Source organism: Lutra lutra, chromosome 7 (assembly GCF_902655055.1).
Source record: "Lutra lutra chromosome 7, mLutLut1.2, whole genome shotgun sequence".
Taxonomy (NCBI): domain Eukaryota; kingdom Metazoa; phylum Chordata; class Mammalia; order Carnivora; family Mustelidae; genus Lutra; species Lutra lutra.
The window spans coordinates 88,491,136-88,510,597 of NC_062284.1; the positions used below are offsets into that span (position 1 = coordinate 88,491,136).

At 37.2% G+C, this 19,462-nt stretch overlaps 1 long non-coding RNA gene across 1 annotated transcript in view; it reads left to right on the top strand.

Annotated features, from left to right (window-relative positions):
- LOC125104605 (uncharacterized) overlaps positions 1-19,462 on the top strand; it is a 77,062-nt gene that overhangs the window by 8,524 nt on the left and 49,076 nt on the right. The gene's annotated exons all lie outside the window — the stretch shown is intronic.

A 19,462-nucleotide genomic window follows, 5' to 3' on the forward strand; every position in this document is an offset into this window, starting at 1 on the left:
GTCTACTTCCTCTTACAAAAGATGAAGACTTAGTTCAATTAATTACTCCTCCATTTTTCCCAATCTTTTGACTAATATTTGATAATTAATTATGAGTTTAGTTTTTCTCTTGGTTCTTAGATTAATCAGCTTTTGGTGCATAGTGTCACATTCTTTTGTGTACAGGAGGGTAGATTATGGCAGATTAGATAACTGTTCAGCACTTACTCACTTCTCTCTCATCCACTGTCAAGGGAAGAGTATAATTTCCCTTCTACCCCCAATAATGATTTTAGGCTTGGTCTCACAACTTGTTTGGCTAAGAGAATGTAGGAAGTGACTTTGCACCAGTTTTAAGTGTAGGCCTTAAGAGGTATTAAATGTTTCTAATTTGTCACCCAGGGAGTTTCTAGCCTTTGTATAATAAAACATGTCCCAGTCATTTTTGGCCCCCATTGAGCCCTTGGTAGAGAGACATGGAGAAGATGTCAACTTGACCTACAGTGTGAAACAGAGCTTCCTCAATTCACGTAAAGAATTTATTTCTAAGTGAGAAATATATGCTTATTTTATGTATGCTACTGAGATTTTGTGCTTGCTTATTTTGCATTAAAAACTGATTGATATAAAATGGGTACCTAGAAGTAGAGTGTTGCTGTAACAGAAATTTAAAATATGTGTCATTTGTTTTGGGACTGGGTGGTCAACAAGAAAACTATTATAGAAGGCTGGAAAAAATGGTAAACTGTATTATGTAGTAGCAAAAAATTTGATAAAACTGTTGTCTGTAGTAACATAGAAGACAGCAGATGTGACTAATGAAGTTTGTATTGGGCAACGAAATTTCAAGGCAGAATACTGAGAACATGAACTGGTTGCCTTTAACCTTACAGGATAAGGTATAAGAACAGTTCAGTCTACCGTATTTGACCTCTTGGTCCTGATTATTCATATCATTTCTATTCCATTTGCCTGATTTGTCATCTTAATATGTATGTATGGTGGACCATGCCATTTGGCAGTCTTTCCTTTAGTGTTGGTGGACAGAAAGCTATGAGGCTGCTGGTCTTCCAAATGCCACAAAGAGGAACGCCTGTCTCTCAGTCACTAAAACCATAGTGTAACGTTAATTTTTATGATGATGTTTTTTCCTCCCTCTCTTTTTTCCTTTTAAGAGAAGGCCTCTAATTAATAAGCTACAAGTTGCTGAAACAAATAAACCTGAAAATTTCCATTTTTAATAAAATAGTTTTTTACTTATTTAATGGTTCAGTGAGGACCTTCCTTTCAGCAGGCAGCTTTTCTCTGCCTGCTGAGAATTCCTTCTGTCTTGAGGTTCTGTGATCTTTAAAATGCCTGTGATTCTTTGTCTTCTCCTACTAGAAGGGGCAAAGAATGGAGAAGGCACTTGATTGCCTTGGTAAATAAGTGGCATTATTTCTTCTTATATTCCATCAGCTAAAACTAATCACATGTACCTACCTACTTGCAGGAGGGTCTGAGAGATGCTATTTTTGGCTAAGCAGTTACTTCTCAGGGACAACTTTATACTGTAGGAGGAGTTGTATGAATTCTGGTCAACAGTTGGCCATCTTTGCTGCAAAGGAGAATTATACTCTTACTGGTTTTAGCTGGGGGTAAATATTAGGCTCCTTGTATTCTTTGTGGGTGTAGTTGGAGGAGGACGGTAGGTGGTGTATTTGATAGGCACAGTTTTTCTCTACTGAGGTCTTCAATTAATCTCTGTTAGCTACTCTTCTCACCCCTTTCCTTATATTCCTTAGGGAACAAAGTGACTCTGAACTTAGAATCTCACTGGGCTTCCAGTGAGCAGGTCACCTGTCACCTCTGTTGCAACTTCCTTCTAATATATCATGTTCTGTTTAAGCTGTCAGTATTCTCCTATCTACTTTTTGTCTTTGAGAAACTTGTTGAAATCTCTTGCTGGCCAATGACCAACTCTTTCCAAGCTGAGTTCTCTTTACTGTTATACCGGCTTAAGTATCTATACATTGTTTTTTATTTTAATCTTCAGGAGTTAGGTGAAGTAAAGATAGAATATTTTCAATTAGTACTTCTAATAGAATTTTAATTATTTTTTAATATGTGCTGCTTAAGGAAGATGCATTTACTATCCACCATGGCTGAGCACTTCTCTAGGTTCTATAGGATTTGTAAAAAAGTATAATGTATGATCCCTGCCAGTGAAGAATTTCTACCTGCTCCACTCCAACTTTGATACCAGTACTGGCTTACCTTTCTAGAACACTAATTCTGTTGTGGCACTTCTTGAGAAACTTTGATGCATTGCTTGTTTTTCCCTGTGTAACTCTGCCAGGCTTTCAGTTCCTGCCTATCAGTGCTTGACTATCTAGTGAGAGCTGTACAGTTCATTGTGTTATCAACATACAGTGTTGATTCTCACTTCTCTGCCTTTGTACATGTAATCTACACTCTCTAGAGTTACCATCTTTTTCATATCTGAGTCCTATTTAAATACAGAAGGTGATTTAAGATTTCACTTTTTTTTAAGTGTACTGTCTTTACTACTCCAGACTTAAGTGATCTTTTTCCTTTGAACAGAAACAAAGCTTATTTATCTGTATTATTTATCATTGATTCATACTTGTTCTTTCCCACAAAATAGAGGTGATCTTGTGGTTTTAAAGAAAAAGTCTATGGTATGTACCTCCTTGATTACCCTCCAGTATCTAGTATAGTGAAGAGGTCTTGCCACGTATGTAATAAAGATTCATTGAAGCCTTGAGTTGTTTAAATCAGTGCTACTTGAAGTGCAGACTGCAGGCTGATGCTGGCGCACTGACTCTTACCACTGTGCTGGAATATAAGTTTGGAAATTGAGAATTAGCTTTAGAAACTTTTACAGAAATTTGATAGTGGGAGCTTGGGTGGCTCAGTTGGTTAAGTGTCTGACTCTTGAGTTCTGCCCAGGTCATGATCTCAGGGTCCTGGGATTGAGCCCTGCGTCTGGTTCCACACTCAGTGTGGAGTTTGTTTTAGATTCTTTGTTTCCCTCCCTCCCTCCGCCCATCCCCCCACTTTTGTGTATGTGCACTCTCTCTAGCTTGCTAAATAAATAAAATCTTTAAAAAAAGAAAATTGACCGTAATTTTTTATCTGTGGAATTTATAATTAAAAATGTTACTTCTACTTTGCATGTTTAAAAAATTCGTGGTAATTTCATTTTATGAAACTATTAGTCCAAAATGGATTAGAAAATTTTTAAAAACGGCATCTCACTACAGATAGTTCAGGAAGCACTAAGCACTAATTTAGACTACAGAGGATATGAGAATTGAGCAATGAAGAGATCAGTGTATGGGCTGGTAAAAGATTTCAAGAGGATGAGATCTCTTCTTGAAGGGTGAATAGGATTTGGATGGTTGTAAAGCATTGCATCATTTTCAGGAGGGATAACAAGGTTTTGGACTATAAATGGAGGAGATTTGTTAATATGTTTTGTACCACAGAGGAAGTGCCAGTGAGAAGAGCCCTGACAGAGTTAAAAATCATGGGCACAGAGAGCTGACCAGATACTACATAACATGGGTATTTCCTGTTTATTTAGTGACTGCTTGAGCTGTTGTATGCTAACGATCGTTCATTCCCATATGTCTGTTGCTGATTTCTCTTGGCACTAGTAGTAGTGAGTACATTTTAAATTTTGCCTCTGAAACATTTCTTTTTAATTCAGCCTTTAAAAACTTAGATGGTTGGCTTATTGGTATATTGTTGCTAAATTTATTCTAGCTTTAATATGAAGCTAAGTAAGCAAAATAAACTAAGGAAGAATAAATCATAAAAATTATTTTGAATTTAAAAAACCTGCTTTTGGGGGGTGCCTGGCTGGCACATTCAGTGGAGTGTGCAACTTCTGATCTTGGGGTTTTGAATTTGAGCCCCACTTGTACATAGACTTACTTAAAATATAAAAAGTTAAAAAAAAAAGTAAAAATGCTAAAAAGAAACCTGTTTTCATCTTGTTCTCTATTTTCCTTTGTCAGTTTCATCTTGGATCACAATTTTCTCATTACTGAATTATAGTTATGAATTCAGAGATGCAGGATTTAAAACAATAAAAACTGATAAAACAATATTCTGGAGAATTAACATTGTACTTGTAGCACAAAATATGAGGTGAACTTGCTGTTTCTTTAATTGTAGAAAAATAATACATAACATAAAATTTACCATTTTAAATGTATAATTTAGTGGCAGTAAGTATATTCACATTGTACAACTGTCACCACCACCCGTCTCTAGAACTTTTTCATTTTTCCAAACTGGAACTCTGTATCCATTAAACAGTGGCTTCCCATTTCCCTTCTCTGCCGTCAGCCAATTATTTAAAATTTACCTATTTCTACGTTTTGTTACTTGTCCTGTTTGCTATCAATATAAATGAATATATATGGAATACTTCTTATATATAGAACTGGGCAGATGCAGAGCAAGGTTAAATTACATTATAAAGCTGAGCAGTTTGCCATGATATGAAGTGGTTTCCTAGGTGACAGTCTTGTATCATATTCTTTATCTTATCTTTATCTTTATCTTACATCCACACTCCATTTATGTGCAAAAGTACAGCTGTTTTGTTTGTTTGTTTGTTTGTTTGTTTCAGAGGTTACCAGGAAAATGTCTTATTGTACCAGTCTGACAATTCTAAGATAAGACTGAACGGAAATATTGCTTTGATTTCATCTGGGATTTTGAGTACCTAATGAACATTATTAAATATGAAAATAGATGGTAACTTGTTATTTTTTTAAAAGCCAGGATAAATTTTTATAGCCGTGGCTACTATATACCTATATATCTGTATAGGTATATCTATCTATCTATCTATCTATAAATAGTGAGGTGTCCTGGTTTTATTTCTTCCTTTCAAGTTTTTCTCTGTCATCTTCATTTGTACCTCTTCCTTCCCCTGTCTATAAGTTTGCCTATTTCCCATGGCTTTTGCCTTTAGTCTTTTGCTTAAAAATCCTACCTTTTCCAGTTCAGTTATCTCTCTGTGGGAAAATAACTTTTAAGTCTGTATTTCTTAACCCTGAGTCACAGCTCTGAATCTAGAATTGTGTCCTGAAATTTTCTCTTATATGGTCTGCTGTTACCTCAGACAAAATGTGTCTAATGTTGGACTTACCATTTTTTTTCCCATCCACTTTAAACCTCCTCTTTTCTTTTTTCTCTTTTTCTTTCCTTTCCTTTCTCTCCCCCTTCCTTCCTCCCCCCTCCCCCTTTCCTCCTTTTCTTTTCTTCTTTTCTTTCTTTTTTCTTCTCTCCCTCCCTCCCTTCCTTCCTTTCTAAATGGTACTTCTATTCTTGTTATCTAAGTTTGACACTTAGTGGTCATGTCTTTGCCTGTTCAGCTAGTCACCAAATCCTACTATTTCTGTCCATTATTATGATCATTATCACATCTGACCCTTTCCATTGTTACTGCACTCTATCTAGTGCCTGATCACCTGATGCCTGTGTTAGTGCAGTAGTCTCTTAGCAATAGAATTTTCTCTTGAGTTTTTATTCCACTTTCTCTGTAACTTTCACATGAAAGTTATGAACAGCTATTTTGGATTATAGTTAATTGTGTCTCTTTCTCATCATTGTCTTTTTCATTTTTGTATCCCGCAAAAGATTTGCATCATGGTTGGTAGTCAACAAAAGTTTTTGGGGAATATGGTATTCTAACTATAACTTCTCCTTCTAATGGATTTTATACAGTATTGTCACGTTCTTTCATTCATTTAACAAATATTTTTTGAGTGCTTATTATGTATCAAGGACTTTCAGGTGCTAAGGATTTGGTAATCAACAAACAAAGAGATATGTATGACTCCTGGTCTAGTAAGAATATAAGAATGACAAGCAAAATAATAGTGTGTTAAATGGTGATAACTGCAAAGGAGAAAAACAAATAAATGATGGGAGTATGAAAGGATTATCAAGGGTGAAAGTGTGACATTTTACATCAAATGGCCAGGAAAGCCCTTCTGTAAAAGTGGCACTCAAATAAAGACTTGAGTGGGAAGGAATATTTGGGGAAGGAGTGTTTCAGGCAAAGGGGACAGCAGGTGCAAAGGACCTCAAGGTGCAGGCGTGCCTGGCATGTTTGAATGCTGGGGAGGAACAGAGTGAGCTGGAAGATTAGTAATAGGAAACAAGAGGAGAGATTTGAGTGGGAAGACACAGATTGTAGGTCACAATTAGGAGTGTGGTTTCACTCTGAATGAAACAAGTGAAATGATCTGACTTACACGTTGACAGAATCACTGTGGTACCCATATTGAGGAGCACGGGGAAGTAGGGAGTTAAGTTAGGATCGTTGATACCAATTCTGGTCAGAGATAATGGTGGCTCAGACCTCAGTGATAGCAGTAGGAGTAGTGAGAGGTATTCTGATTTGGGAATATTTGAAGTAGAGCCAACAGAATTTTCTGATGGATTGGATGTGAGGTGTGAAAGGAAAAGAAGAGTCAAAGATAATTTGAAGGTCTTTGGCCCAAGGAACTAAAGGCTGGAATTGCCATTAATTGGGAATGTAGGTGACTCTGAGAGGAGCAGGTTTGACAGGGGATTTTCAGGAGTTAAGCTTGGCATGTGCTAAGTTTGTGAAACCTCCTTGACATCCATGCTGAGCAAGACTGCCTAGGTTCATGTGGGTGTATTAGACTGAAGTTTAGGAAGGAGGTCTGGAAGTCATCAGCATAGAGATAATATTTAAGAGTATGAGACCATTGAGTCATCTAGAGAGATAAATGTAGAAAGAAAGATTAAACTTTGAAATACTGTGCTCCTTGATTATTTCTGCTTATTGTATACCCCCAAAGGCTGCAGGTTCTCCCTGGCCTTTCGCAGTGTAGTTTCATATAAGTCTTTTCTTTCAGTCAAACTGAAGTACTTATGTTGACAAGCTCTCCCTTTGCATTGTTGCTTTCCATATTTTTGCTCATTGTATTCCTTTTCCTTGGAATTCTTTGACTTCTCTTTACTGTTTCATTTTGCAAAATTCTGTATCTTTTATTCCATTCCCTTTATCTCGTCTGTGTTGTAAAGTTCGTCATATTTTTATGTGTCTTTTTTTCCTAATGAGCTAATGAGATATAGGGGCCATGATTTTTAGTGTTTTTTTTTACAGAGATCAGAACCCCAGTTCTACTCCTTAGAGGCAATCTATGGAGAAACAGTTTTTCCAAACACTACAAACTTGTAGGAAGGAAGGATATTCCAGGATATCTGGATATTGATTCTATTTTCTCCACTTGGATAAATCCAGTGCCTTATTGGCACTGGATTTGGCTCAAGAACCAACAAGAACCCAGATGTTTGTAATTTCTTCCCATTAAAGGATATGGCTTGTTTTAGGTGTGGTTTTTCCTAAAATGGTGATGTAAGCCCTGAGCATAAAAGAAGAGTAGAACCATAACAGTTCAGCTTGTTGAATATTGCTAGACCCTCTGCTTCTCTCTTGCTGGTAGTGCTGGACTCCATAGGCCAGTAGAAGCAGTGCTGAGATGCTCTACCAGTATTCCTGCTCTGTCTGTATCCCTGCTGATAAGATTTTGGATACTTGGCTGAGTAAATTTGGAACTAATTGTAAACTTGTGTGCGTGTATATGTTTGTTCATGTGTCCTTTCCTCTAATTCATAGCTGATACCTAACCATAAGGGCTTACTTACATGGGCTAGCCACAGTTCTAATGCTCTCCAGGTATTAACTTTTAATCATAATATCCAAATGAACTAACCATTTTCAGATAAGGAAATCGAGAAGAGTGAGCAACTTTTTTTTTTTTTTTAAGATTTTATTTATTTATTTGACAGAGAGAGATCACAAGTAGGCAGAGAGGCAGGAAGAGAAGAGACAGAGAAGTAGGCTCCCTGCTGAGCAGAGAGCCCGATACAGGACTCGATCCCAGGACCCTGGGATCATGACCTGAGCTGAAGGCAAGAAGCTTTAACCCCCTGAGCCACCCAGGCGCCCCTAACTTTTTTTTTTTTTTTTAAAGATTTTATTTATTTATTTGACAGAGACACCACGAGAGCAGGAACGCAAGCAGGAGGAGTGGGAGGGGGAGAAGTGGGCTTCCCTCGAAGCAGGGAGCCTGAAGTGGGGCTCTATCCCAGGACCCTGGCATCATGACCTTAGCCGAAGGCAGGCGCTTAACAACTGAGCCGCTTCTTTGGTAATGCTATTAATACTAAGTAGAGGAGTTGAGTTTTGATCCCAGGAAATTGTGATCCAGAGCTTATATATATGTATTTTTAAGATTTTATTTGTTTTTCTATTTATTTGAGAGAGAGAGAGAGAGCATGTGTGAGTATGAGCAAGGGCAGAGGGAGAGGGAGAGGCAGACTGCCCCCTGGGCAGGGTGCTTGATGTGGGGCTTGATCCCAGGATACTGGGATCATGACTGAGCCAAAGGCAGATGCTTAACCTACTAAGCCACCCAGGCACCCCGAACTTACACTTTTAAATGCTGTACTATACTAGCCTATCTGAAATGCTGCAAGCAAATTTTAATTATTTTTGTCCTCTAATGGATGTCTCTATAATTTAAAATAGTATACTTAAATTACTGTTTCTTGATTCATCATCTAAGGCAAGAACTATTGATGACCTGATGAGGGTTTAGTTCATTTATGCTACCCTTGTGCTGCTTTGAATTTTATATGGTTATATATTATTGATGTTATTTCCTTTATCTTTGTAATTCCAGTATACCTAAACCTCTATTTCATGTTCCATTAACTTTTAGCACTATCTCTTCTAAAAGTGCGGATATCACTTATACCCTTTACTTCAACTCTTTCACCTCCTTTCTGCCTTTTAACTTCTGTCAGATATCTATTTACTTTAAAAGTATCAGTTGGTAATAGTTACATTCTGTTTAAAGAAGGCAGTAGAACATTGTTGTTAAGAATGTAGACATTAGGGGCACCTGGGTGGCTCAATGGGTTAAAACCTTTGCCTTCAGCTCAGGTCATGATCTCAGGGTCCTGGGATTGAGCCCCACATCGGGTTCTCTGCTGGGTGGGAAGCCTGCTTCCGAACCCTCTCTCTCTGCCTGCCTCTCTGACTACTTGCAACCTCTCTCTCTCTGTCAAATAAATAAATAAAATCTTAAAAAAAAAAAAAAAAAAGAATATAGACATTAGAGCCAGGATGCCTGGTTTCAAATCCAGGCCATAGAACATCCTAGCTGTATGAACTGGCAGGTTATTCAATCTCTTTGTGTCTCACTTTCCTCAGCTGTAAAATGGGGATAATAATGGTACTTATTTCACAAGATTATTATGATGCTTAAATAATTTAATATGTGTAAAGCATTTAAAACAGGACTTGGTACATAATAAGTATTATATGAATAATTTCTATTACTGTTATAATTTTTCTGTAATTGTAGTTAACTCTGCATGCTTTCAGTTTATTCTAAAAGTTGAAACCAGTAAACAACATTTAACTATTATTTAGCTTATTATGATTATATAATACAGAACCAGATAGTGTAAATTATGATTATATTTCTTTGTCTGTGTCCAGAGTCATCACCCTAAGGATAATGCCTCTGGGATCAAGATAAAATGGATTTTTTCTTATACTACATAAATTTCTCAAAATTATGTAATATTTTAATTTTCTTTATGATTAAACCTTGACTTTCTTGTGTATTATTTTTCCTTTTAGCATTAAGACCCGTTTTTCCCTTCTGATTCACAAAAGAATAAGATAGCTTCATTCTGAAAATTATTTGCCTTCTCTGTCATACTGGGTTATAAAAATCCACTTTCTTCTGGGTGATAGTCCTTTTATTTATTTATTTATTTTAAAAGATTTTATTTATTTATTTGACAGACAGAGATTACAAGTAGGCAGAGAGGCAGAGAGAGAAGGAAGCAGGCTCCCTGCTGAGCAGAGAGCCCGATGTGGGGCTCTATCCCAGGACCCTGGGATCATGACCTGAGCCGAAGGCAGAGGCTTTAACCCACTGAGCCACCCAGGCGCCCCGTGATAGTCCTTTTAGAGCCTTTTATCTGTCTGATCCACTTGGGATCTGTTATTCTCTAGGTTGGCTGCATAGTTGTCATTCTGAATTTTTTTTTTTTTTTCTTTGCTATGATCTTGGGGTAGATCTTCTGTTTCTTAGATCCAGTATTTTCTTTGTTTCTCACTTCATTTTAGTGAATAACATTTTCAGTATCTTCAGAACATTGCCTGATAACAAACTTTATGGTTCTAAGTGTCTGAACATGTTTTTGTTTGATCCTTATACTTGACGGACCTGTGCATATAGAATTTAAGTTCAAAACATTTTTCCTTCAGAATTTTGAAGACCTTCCATATTGCCTTCTAGAATTTTGTGTTGTTATTGAGAAGCTTGATGCCTGCTTATTTCTTGCCTTCCTGGGATGTTTTAAGTTATTTTCCTTATACAACTCATGCTCAGTAATCTAAAGAATATGTCTAGATATTGATCTTATTTTTGTCCTGTGTCTGTTAGCCATTTGTATATCTTCTTTGGAGAAATGTCTGTTCATGTCTTCTGCCCATTTCTTGACTAGATTTTTTGTTTTTTTGGATGTTGAGTTTGATAAGTTCTTTATAGATTTTGGATACCAGCCCTTTATTTGATATGTCATTCGCAAACATTTTCTCCCATTCCGTGGATTGCCTTTTAGTTTTGTTGATTGTTTCCTTTGCTGTGCAGAAGCTTTTAATCTTGATTAGGTCCCAATAGTTCAGTTTTGCTTTTGTTTCCTTTGGCTCTGGAGATGTATCTAGTAAGAAGCTGCTGTGGCCAAGGTCAGAGAACGCTGCCTGTGTTCTCCTCTAGGGTGTTTTTTTTTTTTTTTTTTTTTTTTTTTTTTCCTTTAGGGTTTTGATGGATTCCTGTTTCACCTTGATTATTTCTGTGTATTTTCTTGCCTTTCTTTCTTTTGAACTTCTCTTAGTCTGATGCTGCATCTCTTAGATTTATTCTCCATTTCTTGTGTCATTTGTTCTATATTTTTCTCTCTTTTTGCTGTATGTTCTATGTCCTTGTCTTTATTTTTCAGTCCTTCTTTTGAAAAATGTTTTTAGCAGTCATTTATTTTCATAAAAGTCTGTTCCTTTAGTGTTCTTTGTTTCTATGGTATCCTGTTCATGTTTTATAGATACATTATCTTAAAATTCTGTAAAGATACTAGTTAGAATTTATTTTTTTACATTGTCTTCTCCCTGAATATTCTTTGGGACTAATAATCTTTGGGAACGAGCTCTGAAAATAGTTTCTTTTTCTTCTTTTTTTTTTTTTTTCCCCCTCTTACCTACTCCTAGTTTTCTTCATATGTTTGGAAATTCTTCAAACTTGTTTTTAAGAGTAAATGATACATTGATGATTACTGGAAGCTGACATGAGTTTTCTCTGTTACTGAATAAATAAATATACTTCTGGTGGGTTTCCTTTCTGAATGGGAGCCTGACTGAAAGCTCTGTCTCTGTGGGTGAGTTATATCAACTGGAAAGCTTTAGTTTAGAATATATAGGCAGAGGCCTGGTTGATCTCTGGTGTTCCTTTGTTGCTCTTTGACTTTACTCTGGTTGTTATCACTCTGTCAGTGACTAAATCTAGCTAGCTGGCCAGTATAAATCTCTGAAAGGCTTAGATAGATTTATTCGTTGTCTTTTGTTGTGTAGGAAACTTTCCCTAAGGTTTGGCAAAGCATAGTGGCTTAAAACAGCACCCATTTACTTAGCTCACCATCTTGTGGATGAGATCAGGCTGGGATCAGCTGGATGGTTTGGGTCTCAGCTTGGCTCCCTCATGTATTTGTGTTCAGCTGTTTAACTAAATGGCTGTGTTAGGAGGGTGATGAGCTTTTGGCTGAGGCATTGGGGGCAGTTGGGCCTAGTGTGCTCTCTCATCCTGCAGCAGGCTGACCTGGACTGATTCATGTGACAGTTTCAGGGATCTAAGCAAGGCAGCAGAATTGGAAGGACTTCTGAAGTACAGACTTAAAACTGGCTTAGAACTTACAGTGTCACTTTTGTTGGACTCTTGGCAAAACAAGTGAAAAAGCCAGCTCAGATTCGGGGAATAAGGGAATAGACAATACCTTTTGATGGGAAGAGCTATGAAGTCATATTGCAAAGGGTATTAGTTCAGAGGTAGAGAATTAAGTTTAGCCATCCTTTCCAGGGAATTGATATATTACATTATATATTTAAATTTTTTTTACTTTTGAAAATAAAGTTTTATAGTTTCCTTTATGTGTGTGTGTGTGTGTGTGTGTGTGTGTGTATGTGTGTATGTATGTATCTGTATAAACTGTATACAGTTGACCCTTGAACAATGTGGGGGTTAGAGGTGCTGACCCTGAGCAGTTGAAAATTTGCATGCAACTTTTGACTCTCCCAAAACTCGTAATAGCCTACTCTTGACTGGAAGCCTTACTGGTAATATAAACAGTTGATTAACACATATTTTGTATGTCACATGTATTATATACTGTATTCTTACAATACAGAAAGGTAGAGAAAATGTTATTAAGAAAATCATAAGGAAAGGACACCTGGGTGGCTCACTGGGTTAAGCCTCTGCCTTCGGCTCAGGTTATGATCTCTGGGTCCTGGGATCAAGCCCTGCATCGGGCTCTCTGCTCAGTGGGGAGCCTGTTTTGCCCTCTCTTTCTGCCTGCCTCTCTGCCTACTTGTGATCTCTCTGTCAAATAAATAAAATCTTAAAAAAAAATCATAAGGAAGAGAAAATACATTTACATTACTGTACTGTAAATAAATCCACATGTAGGTGGACTCTTGCAATTCAAGCCACCTTGTTTAAGGGTCAGCTGTCTGTCTTTGAGAGCTCTCTCACCCTCATTCCCTGTATGCTATGCAAAGCCAAGTCCTGTCAGTTTTACTATTTACTCTGCAATTCATCCTTTTTTTTTCCTGCTGCTACCACACTAACATAATAATAATCTGGACATAGATTATTATCCAAGATTCTACTCATGTACCATGGCAATAATATTTTACCCAATTTTTACATAAGCATCATTCATCTACCCCTTGTAGCCCCCCCCCAACCAGAAATTTATCCTCTGCACTACAGCTGGGGGTCTTCTTTTTATATTGCAAATCTAGTCACATCCTCTTCTCTTTAAAAAGTATCAATAACTTTTTGTGACAGGTGAAGGTGAAAGAAGCTTACAAGAAAATGCTATTATTATTGAGATCTGAGAAATGTATAAATGTGTGGGATAGCCAGACAGTTTCTAGTATGGCATGGTTTTGAATGTATACATTTAAGAACCTACAGTCAAGAAGATAATCTAAATTAATGTTTAGTTAGTGAAGGCAAACAGATTTAACACAGATGGATACATTTATAAAATTAATGGATTTTTTTAAAGATTTTATTTATTTATTTGACAGAGATCACAAGTAGGCAGAGAGGCAGGCAGAGAGAGAGGAAGAGAAGCAGGCTCCCTGCTGAGCAGAGAGCCCGATGCGGGACTCGATCCCAGGACCCTGAGATCATGACCTGAGCCGAAGGCAGCGGCTTAACCCACTGAGCCACCCAGGCGCCCCATTAATGGACATTTTTAATTGCTCATTATTTGTGTGTTATAGACACCTGTTTTTCTGTTAATCATTTTCTTTTTTCCCCCCACTTTATTGAGATACAATTGACAGATAATATTGTGTAAGGTTAAGGTGTACAGTGTAATGATTTGGTACATATATATTGTGAAATGACTACCATGTAGGGTTAGTTAACACCTTTATCACCTCACATAGTCACTATTTTTGTGTCTGTGTGGTGAGAACATTTAAGATACATTCTTTTTTTTTTTTAAGATTTTATTTATTTATTTGAGAGACTGTGCGTGTGCGCGTGAGCGGAGGGGAGGAGCAGAGGAAGAAGGAGAAGCAGACTCCCCACTCTCCCCCAAACAGGGAGCCCAGTGGGGGTCAATCCCAGGTCCCCAAGATCATGACCTGAGCTGAAGGCAGATGCTTAACCAACTGAGCCACCCACGTACCCCTTAAGGTCTATTCTTGTAGTGGTTTTCAAATACATAATACCCTTTCTAAACTACAGTCACCATACTGTACATTAGATCGTCAGAACTTACTCATCTTATAACTGAAGTTTGTACCTTTGACTAACATCTTCCCATTTCCCCCAACTTGCAGCCCTTTGCAGCACCTTACAGCACTTGCCAACCACTGTTCTATTGTTTCTGTTAGCTTGGCTTTTTTCAGATACCCTATATATAAATGAGATTATGTAGTATTTGTCTTTCTTTGTCTGACTTATGTCATTTAGTATATAATGCCATCAAGATCTATCCATGTTGGAATAAGTGACAGGATATCCTTCTCATGGCTGAATAATACTATGTTGTGTATACGTGTGTGTCTGCATATACACACACATACATATGTAATTATATATGTATATGTATATACATATACTTGTGTTTTATATGTGTAACTGACACACAGTAGTAGTTTCAGGAAGCAGTAGTGATTCAACATTTATATATGTTATTCAATGCCCACAATAAGTATAGTCACTATCTGTTAACATACAACATTATTAAAATATTGACTATACTCTGTATGCTGTACTCTGTGACTTATTTTTTAACTGGAAGTTTGTATCTCTTGATCTCCTTCACCTGTTTGCCAACTCCTTATAGCCGCTCAGTTTGGCAACCCCATTTGTTCTCTATATATATGAGTCTGTTTCTGTTTTGTTTGTTTGCCTTCCCACATGTGTATATATATGCATGTAAATATGCATATGTGCGTATATACATGCATATATATGTATGAATATATATACATATATGTATATAACAAAAATGTATACATATACACTTTTCAAGATTCCACAAAAGGTGAAATCATATGGTATTTGCCTTTCTCTGACTTATTTCATTTGGTGTAATACCCTCTGTGCCCATCCATGTTGTCACAAATGGCAAGGTTTTGTTCTTTTTATAGCCCGAGTAATATTCCATTGTATATGTATATTTACCACATCTTCTTTAACCATTTATGTTTTCATGGACACTTAGGTTGCTTCCATATTTTTACTGTTGTAAACAATGCCTCAGTAAAGATAGTTGTGTATATATTTTTTCAAATTGATGTTTTGTTTTCTTCAGATAAACAGCCAGAAGTGGAGTTGCTAGATTGTATGATATTTCTATTTTAAATTTTTTGAGGAGCCTTCATACATTTTTCCAGGGTGGCCACAGCAGTTTACATTATCACACAGTGTGCAGGATTTCCCTTTGTGCTGTATTCTTGCCAAAATTGTTATTTGTCTTTTTGTTAACTAGCCATTCTAACAGGTATGAGGTGTTATCTCCTTGTGGTTTTCATTTGCATTTCCCTAGTGATTAGTGATGTTGAGCATCTTTTCATATACCTGTTGGCCATTTGTTACGTCTTTTAGAAAAATTTCTGTTAAGGTCCTCTGCCCTTTTTTTTTTTTTTTTAAAGATTTTATTTATTCATTTGACAGAGAGAGATCACAAGTAGGCAGAGAGGCAGGCAGAGAGAGAGGAAGAAGCAGGCTTCTGAGCAGAGAGCCCGATGCGGGGCTCGATCCCAGGACCCTGAGATCATGACCTGAGCCGAAGGCAGCGGCTTAACCCGCTGAGCCACCCAGGCGCCCCTCCTCTGCCCATTTTTTAAATTGAATTGTTTTGTCAATAGCCAAAATATATTGTTCACTCCTGAGAATAAATTACACAAGATTCTAATCATCTTGTGCAAATGGTAACTATTGTAACTCTATTGTAGCTAGAAGACTTTCAAAAGACTTTCAGTTGTTTATTTTCCTTTGGATAGAAGGGGGCACTTCTTGTTTATTTATTTTGGAGTGGATTTTGAGTCTTTTTAGGTATATTAGGATTTTTCCAGGGACAATTTTGGGGTAAAGAAACTACTGCATATATCAAAAGAATATAAGGATTTGTGCTGTGAAACAGTCTACAAGATTTTATCCAAAGATTTCCATTTTGAAGAGGGTATTAAATAGAACTACTATATAAATAGTTAAAAGATAATTTATTTTTTTTTAAATTTTTCAACGATTTTATTTATTTGAGAGAGAGCGTGAGAGAGAGAATGAGAAGGGAGAAGGTCAGAGGGAGAAGCAGACTCCCCATGGAGCTGGGAGCCCAATGTGGGACTCAATTCTGGGACTCAGGGATCATGACCTGAGCCAAAGGCAGTTGCTTAACCAACTGAGCTACCCAGACAGCCCAATTAAAAGATAATTTAATGTAGATTTCAGAGTAGACTAATGGAGTAAGTTGGTAAGTGGGACTTTTCTGTTCCCTCTGATTTGGAGCTGAGGTCTTAAGAGCTGAGAAGATACTATACTTCTCTCTATATAGAGTATACTCTACTCTGTACTCTCTTTGTAGAACTCATTATGGTTACAGCCCCTGCCAAGGAAGCAGTTCTAGGCAGTTCCTGGTATATTGTGGCTCTGTGCAGTTCCATATACTCTGCCAACTCATTTACAGTTGATTGGTGATTGTTGGATCCAGTGTTCCTCACTCTAGCTGCAGCCAGGTCAGGAGCCTACAAGATGCTGCCATGAAGGCACTGCCCTCATAGGGACCTGACCAGTTGCTGGTCAGTGAGATTCATTCTTTCTTTGATTTTTTTTTTCCCCAAATTTTTACTTAAATTCTAGTTAGTTAAAGTATAGTGTAATATTGGTTTCAGGAGTAGAATTTAGTGATTAATCACTTACATATAACACCTGGTGCTCAACACAACTAGTGCCCTCCTTAATACCCATCATACATTTAGCATATCCCCCCAGCCACCTCCCTTCCAGTAACCTTCAATTTGTTCTCTGTAATTAAGAGTCTCTTAGGGTTTGCTTTCCTCTCTTTTTTTATTTCTTTCCCCATGTTCATCTGTATTGTTCCTAAATTGCACATAGGAGTGAAATCATATGGTATTTGTCTTTCTCTGACTGACTTATTTTGCTTACTGTCTGCCTCCATCCACGTTGTTGCAGATGGCAAGATTTCATTCTTTTGGATGGATAAGTAATATTCCGTTATATATGTATATACACACACACATATATAGCACGTCTTCTTTATTGCTTCATCAGTTGATGGACATTTGGACTCTTTCCGTATTTTTATATCCTTATTTTGGGGTAAATACCTAGTAGTGCAATTGCTGGGTCATAAGGTAGTTCTGCGTTTAACTTTTAGAGGAACCTCCAAAATGTTCTCCAGAGTGGCTGCACTAGTTTGCATTCCCACCAACAGTGTAAGAAGGTTCCCCTTTCTGTGTATCCTCGTCAACACCTGTTGTTTCCTGTGTTGTTAATTTTAGCCATTCTAACAGGTGTGAGGTAGTATCTCATCGTGGTTTTGATTTGTATTGCCCTGATGATAAGTGATGTTGAGCATTTTTTCTTGTGTCTGTTAGCCATCTGGTTGTCTTCTTTGGAGAAATGTCTGTTCATGTCTTCTGCCCATTTCTTAACTGGATTATTTGTTTTCTGGATGTTGTGTTTGATAAGTTTATTATAGATTTTAGATACTAACCCTTTATCAGATATGTCATTTGCAAATATTTTCTCCCATTTCATAGTCTGTCTTTTAGTTCTAGTAAGAAGTTGCTTCAGCTAAGTCAAAGAAGTTGTTGCCTGTGTTCTCCTCTAGGATTTCCGTGGTTTCCTGTCTCACATTTAGGTCTTTCACCTATTTTTTTTTTTAAGCTTTTATTTATTTGTCAGAGAGAGCGCGAGTGCACACAAGCAGAGGGAGCGTCAGGCAGAGAGAAGCAGGCTCTTTGCTGAGCAAGGAGCCAGATGTGGAACTTGATCCCAGGACCCTGGGATCATGACCTGAGTCAAAGGCAGATGCTTAACTGACTGAGTCACCCAGGCATCCAGTCTTTCATCCGTTTTGAATTTCTTTTTGTGTATTTCTTTTTGTGTAAGACTTTCTTTTTGTGTAAGAATTTCTTTTTGTGTAAGAAAGTGGAGTGGTTTCCATTCATTCTTCTGCATGTCGCTGTCCACTTTTCTGAACACCATTTGTTGAAGAAACTCTTTTTTCCATTGGATATTCTTTCCTGCTTTGTGGAAGATTAGTTGACCATATAGTTGTGGGTCCATTTCTCAGTTCTCTATTCTCTTCCATTTATCTGTGTGTCTGTGTTTGTACCGGCAGAGCCTGAAGTCCGGAATTGTGATGCCTCCAGCTTTGTTTTTCAAGATTGCTTTGACTATTCAGGGTCTTTTGTGGTTCCGTACAAATTTTAGGATTGCTGTAACTGCGAAAAATGCTGGTGATATTTTGATAGGGACTGCATTAAAGGCTTGATTGCTTTGGTGGTTTAGGCATTTTAACGGTGTTTGCTCTTCCAGTCTACGAGCATGGAATTTTTCCCATTTTCTTGTGTCCTCTTTAGTTTCTTTCATAAGTGTTTATAGTTTTCAGAGTACAGATCTTTTACATCTCTAATTGGGCTTATTTCTAGGTATCTTATTGTTTTTGGTGAAATTGTAAATGGCATTGATTCCTTGATTTCTTTTTCTGCTGCTTCATTAATGGTGTATAGAAATGCAACAGATTTCTGTACATTGACTTTATATCCTGTGATTCTGCTAAATTTGTGTATCAGTTCTAGCAATTTTTTGGCAGACTCTTCTGGATTTTCTACACAGAGTATCATGTCATCTGTGAATATTGAAAGTTTGACTTTTCATTGCTGATTTGGATGCCTTTTTAATTTCTTTTTGTTGTCTGATTATTGAGGTTAGGGACTTCCAGTTCCAGTACCATGTAAGATTGCAGTGGTGAGAGTGGATGTCCCTGTTTTGTTGACTGTAGAGGAAAAGCTCTCAGGTTTTCCCCTGTTGAGGATGATATTAGCTGTGGAGCTGTGGGTCTTTCATGTATGGCCTTTATGAAGTTGAGCTGTTTCCTCTGTCTCTACTTTGTTGAGGATGATTTTTTTTTTTTTTTTAACAGAAGTACAACAGTATAGGCTGTTGGTTACAGGAGCGGAAATCAGAAAAACGCAGATAAATAACTGAGTCATATCTGTGTTGAAACAGTAAAATAGAGACCTACCAACTTCTGCTAGACCTGCCTGAATCCAGATTTAAAAAAAATTTTTTTTTTAATCTGATTAGATTCTATGTAAGTTTTATATAAGGTTGTTTTTAAGTATAAGTGAGGTTTAGGTTACAGGGAGTAGTGCTCTGGTTTGTCAGTTTAACGTGAGACAATTTTTCCTGCTTCCATTCTCTATACATATCTACTTGAAATCCTTATCTTAGTGGCTACAGTTGTTGCACCAGTGATTCTGTTTGAAGTTTCCACTATAATTCTTGTCCACTTGAGCTATAAGAACTGACAGGATCTTCTGTTGCTATCATGACTCCTTTAGGGACAGGGAGTGCAG